A 5,705-nucleotide genomic window follows, 5' to 3' on the forward strand; every position below is an offset into this window, starting at 1 on the left:
ACTAATTTTGCCATTTCTTCAAATGTCCTTGTTCTTTTAAAAGATAGACATTTAAAGAAGAAGATAATTAAAAAAGGTCAAACTTAAAATACCTAACTTTCTATTGACCGACCAGTTCAATAATAGACTGATAGATTTAGCATTAGCAGCATTTAGACTTTTCATCAACAACTAGCATCTCCAGGTACCCTTCATGATTATCTGATTGAAGCCCACCCTACCTGGTCACTACATACTGAATATATAGGAGTATATCTGTGATGTTTATATAAATGAAGTAGGAGGACAGCGTTAAGCTCCACGGCTCCTCTGAGATGAAATCGATGTCTGGACTGAAGAGGGAAAGGCTCCAAGTTCACATTAAAAGGAGCCAAACTAATTCCCAGTTAATTAAGATCCATTATTCCTCAGTTTGCTGTCAGATAAATTGAGTTCTGCCAGCGGCGTCCTTAGAGAGAGCAAAGGTCCACACCTTCATGGGAAGATCATTTAGGAAACGACCGTCCTCTGCAGGCTGCTGAGTACAAGTTTGTATAAGGTCCAATATTTTGGTGCAGAGATGACGTATTTACCCGGAAGTAAGCTGCTGGTTCCCTCGATAAAAAATCAACGGGATTTCTCCAGAGGATTTTGGAATATTGTTAAAAATAAGATCTGTGGAAAAGGAACCTGTTTGATAAATGCACGTTTTGTTCAGCTGGATAATCTCCACATCTCTACCCTACTTTTATAATGTTTGAATCATAAATCTAACGGCCAGAAGCTAAATGCTAACGTGATGCTATAAAGGAACTACAGCCGAGTCCAGCAGCACGACTTCAACGTCACGCCAACTTCAGATCCATATTCAAACACACAGATTGTAAATGGTACGAGTTGAAGCGTTTGTTTGAACACTTTGCAGGAGGCAGGGACTTGCTTTCAAGCAGAACAGGGCTAACTAACTTATGGCGCATTTCCACTGCAGCGCGTAGCACGGTTTAAGCGTGCCGTGCCAAAACCCGGCCGGTTTCTTGTTGCGTTTCCACTAGGCGTAGTTACGGCTAACGTACCTTTTCACAGTTTTTCTGGCCCTCCAAAATCGTGGTTCTTTCCGGGCCAACAACCGGGCAGAATATGCTAAACTAGTGACGTGAGAGGCTACAACTATAACACAATGAACATATTTGACCGTGATTTAATTGTAATACACGTTTCAAAATGATGCCGAAGTAACAACATACTGATACCGGTTAGTAAAAACCATGAATTAATGCTTTGTCAAGTCTGCAGACAGACGGCAGGAGAAACACCTTTTAAAATGCGTGTTTTTCTAAATGGAGATTGGCTAAGCTAACGCAATATATGCTCCGACCGTCCACACTCACAACAACGGCCTATACAGACATAAATAAAGCAGCGACTGTATTCACCATGACACAGGCAGTCTGTGGTTTGTACTTGTTTAACTTTTGTCTAGTTTCTGAACATATATGAGGAGCTGTGAGCTCTGAGTGCTAACAGCTAACAGCTGATGTTGGTTTTCTGTGGTTCTCATTGAAGAAGACGTCACGGCTCCGCCTACACCGCGTTACTATAGATACTGCGCAGAGATAAATCCTCTCAATTAGTGCCGTCAAAACATTCTGACAGGATCTGGAGGAGAAAGCCACCGTCGAGTCGATCATTACGAACACATGCTGTGCAGAGAAGCTGCTTTTAAAGGCTCTGAGCTCAGCATATAAACTTTAGTGAGATCCTGGAGCTTCAGCAGATGCTCAATAAGACTATTTTATGTTATGGTGCAGCCATAAAAAAATAATGGTGTCTTTAGTTTAAATGACTCACTCAATGTAAGTGTAACAGCTAATTAAAACAGTGATCAGTGTATAGGCAAAATTAATATTTAGCCCCATAATAACAACGTTCACTTTCATGTTTCTAATAAATACTTGAATCCCACTCATTGCTATTTCTCTAATTCTTTTGCAAAGAAACTGATTTAAATATGCAAGGTTATATACGCAATGTATCTTAAAGGTAGGGTAGGTAATTTTGGAGAAACCAACTCGAGTGCGCTAGAATTTGAAAATACACAACCGGAGAAAATCTGCCACTTCCTTACAGAGCCCCTCCTCCAACACACACGAACGCGCACATGACCAATGAGGGCACGAGATAAGTTTGTGCACAGATGGAAGGCTGACAGGCAGGTAGGCCATCCAGTTATTTTAGCCGGGCTGATTGGTCGTGCTTTTTACAGTACTACGGCTTCCACAGATGACATTTTTATATGGATTTTTTGTCAAAGCACTTCAGATATTCATTGCTATCAGGATGTTAAGAGCATTCCATGGAATATAACAACAAGTGTATCTCGAGCCGGTTTCTCAAACTTACCTACCCCACCTTTAAGGGACGTTCTATCACGTTACATTATGATGCAAGTAAGCAAAAATAAGATATTTCTTGATTAAAAAAGAAAATATAAATTCATTCATTCCTGTAGTCATATTTGCAAAACTACATCAAATAAAAATGTGCACGTAGAGAAATAATGAAAGAAACACAAAAAGTATTTATACATTTTAGAATAATAATTGAAAAAATGAATTTAGAAACCAAATATCTTTTGATAAAAAAAAAGAATTATCAAAAAATTATGTTTTATTAGAAGAAATAATTCCTGTAATCATAATTAAATAACTGCATGAAAAGAAATGTGTCCATGCAGAGAAATAATAGCAAAAACAAGACAGTATTTCTTAAAATAGCTTGCGTGAAAAAGCTTTTCTGTCAAAAAATCCCACGGACCCGCCGAAGGGTCCGAAAATGCTACATCTGCTAGCACCAGTGTGATCTCTGAAGTGTCATTTATGAAACTATTAATGTCCACACCCAGCTGACGGGAAGAAACTCAGCTAACTGACTATACGAAAAAAAATAAAAAAATAATAATAATAATTCCCACAAGAAGCCTTTCAATGAGCCCTTAGCAAATACGGACTAATGCTAATTTCTGCTCATAACTAAAAAATGATCATTTATAATTCATACTTTCTGCACAAACAACACATCATCTGAAAGCTGAGATTCCACAGATTCCATTGGCATAGGTCTCATCACTGCACGGCCAGAACTCACTGAGATAGCAGCCAGAACATAGCAAATAAACAACATCAGTTTTCAAATCCATGACAATAATTAGCAGGTTAAATTTTACAATAATTTTTTTTTGTTTTTGTTTTTTTTAATGGAATGAATAACTATAGTGATGATTCAATGTCATAAAATGATATTTACAGTCTGGTACCTGAAAAAGGTCAAATGGCACTGATGGAACCAGATGTGCCCAAATGTGCCCAAAGCTTAGTCCGCCTGGACTTTTTTTCCCTAAAACTCTCTAAAAAGGTCAATTTTCACTTGTTTTGCCTCAATCTTGATACAGGGTACTTATTATATGTTATACTTTGGATTCCTAAAGCTTTTAGACTACTAACCCATCATTCAAGGGTGGTTTTCACTATAAGTAATGGTTTGTTAGGCGGAGGTAAGAATTTACACTTTTTTACTATGTTCCATCTGAATTCACTCTGACACAGAAACATCTATATTGATTCTGACACTTCTACATCCATCTCACAGATGTAACCTTGCTTTGAGAAAAAAGATTATTAATTTAACCCTTTTAGAAGTGAAGTTATAGTCATTTGTTCTGGGCATGTCATTTTCGAGCCTGAAACCTTAAAAACATGCTTGGGGCTTAACAGGTTAAGAGCTTCCAGAAGAAAATCACACGCTCAAGAAACCCGTATCTAAACTCTGGAGGATTTCCCCCCCACTGGCTGTAAAACACGCTTCATGTGATCCCCCCCGCTGTGACAACCAGCCGCTTAACAGATTCCCCGCTACGATCCCTCCTCCTCCTCTTCCTCTTCCTCCTCCTCCTCTTCCTCTTCCTCTTCCCCCCTGTGGAGCGAGAAAAAGGCGAGAAACCGGAGAGGAGGAGCAGAAGAAATTCCTCCGCTGAAGTTCTAAGCGAGACGCCCTGCAGGGTTTAAACTAACGGTAAATGTTTAAACTCGTTGTGATCGCCCTCCATCTCAGAGAGCAGGCACTGAAAGAACAAATACCTTACTAAAGTTTATTTAATGACATTAAGGACGCGATTCACTTTAATTCTGATTTTAAGTCTGAGAAACAAACATCACAGAGACTCAGTGAACTGTAAAGAAGAAGACATGTGATTCTCTCCAGGGGGTTTTCTAGAAAGAGATAGTATGAGAACTGTTGGAGGAGCTCAGGTCAGAAGAATTTCATTGCCCTTTCTCACCTGTAGCTGCTGAGCATAAAACTCTCTGCTGCAGGGTACCTTAACGACCGCTGTTACTAACGAGCTAACGATGAGCCTTACAGCCGTTTCCTGTTAAAACACGACTCAGCAGAATTCATCCCCCCCACAGAGTCATTAAAACAGATGCATTCATTTGAGGATGTCACAGCACTCGACAGACAGACTCTTTAATATCCTCTAACGATGCCTTCGAGGACCTGAGTTCCCGTCAGAATGCGCAGTTTGCATTTTGTTAGTCATTTAGTTTGATAGCTTAATAATACGTGACATCTTTGTTGATGTTGAGTAAATTGCTCCGGTTCATATTAACAGACTGTTTTAGATGACGTGCTTGGCCATACATTTAATTTCTCACGGAAATGGAAGGAACGCATTTAAAATATGTGATTATTTACGTGATTTTATTGTTAGTTTGAGGTTGAAAATAAGTAATGAATATAGTTTCTCAGGTGTTATTTCTTTTAGGTGTAATTTATCAGACCTCATTTCTCAGGTCTTATTTCTCATGTGATATTACTCAGGTGTGACTCCTCAGGTGTGTCCCTCTTTACCTGAGGTGCTCCCCGTCTCCTCGAAGTCGACGTTCCCCAGGTGAAGGACTCCGGCCACCACGCGGAACAGATCCAGCTTCTCAGTGTCGTCCAGCCCGATCTTCTTCATCGCGCCCGACATCCTGTTGAAGTCGCCCTGATCGTCCAGCAGGGGGTCCTTCAGAGGCCCCGCCTTCACATGCTGGGGACGAGAGGACACAGGTAAACACTCAGGTAAACACACAGGTAAACACACATATGCTTTATTCCGGTCACATGCATGAAGTCATGTGACCGTGCTGTAGTTCCTTTATAGCCCAACATTAGCCTCCTTTAGCTTAGCGGTGGTGACGTGAAGTCATGTGACCGTGCTGTAGTTCCTTTATAGCCCAACATTAGCCTCCTTTAGCTTAGCGGTGGTGACGTGAAGTCATGTGACCGTGCTGTAGTTCCTATATAGCCCAACATTAGCCGCCTTTAGCTTAGCGGTGGTGAGGTGAAGTCATGTGACCGTGCTGTAGTTCCTTTATAGCCCAACATTAGCCTCCTTTAGCTTAGCGGTGGTGACGTGAAGTCATGTGACCGTGCTGTAGTTCCTTTATAGCCCAACATTAGCCTACTTTAGCTTAGCGGTGGTGACGTGAAGTCATGTGACCGTGCTGTAGTTCCTTTATAGCCCAACATTAGCCGCCTTTAGCTTAGCGGTGGTGACGTGAAGTCATGTGACCGTGCTGTAGTTCCTTTACAGCCCAACATTAGTATAAAGAAAAATGTATCCCTCTAAAAAAAAATACTGTGTAAGAAAATATTTCTTTTTTTTTATCTCCGCTCCAATCACTGCT

General features: G+C 40.5%; 1 pseudogene; it reads right to left on the reverse strand.

Annotated features, from left to right (window-relative positions):
- LOC117470647 overlaps window positions 1–5,065 on the reverse strand; it is a 50,983-nt pseudogene extending 45,918 nt beyond the window's left edge.
- Between the last annotated feature and the right edge of the window lie 640 nt (window positions 5,066–5,705).

Source organism: Trematomus bernacchii, unplaced genomic scaffold, assembly GCF_902827165.1.
Source record: "Trematomus bernacchii unplaced genomic scaffold, fTreBer1.1, whole genome shotgun sequence".
NCBI lineage: Eukaryota > Metazoa > Chordata > Actinopteri > Perciformes > Nototheniidae > Trematomus > Trematomus bernacchii.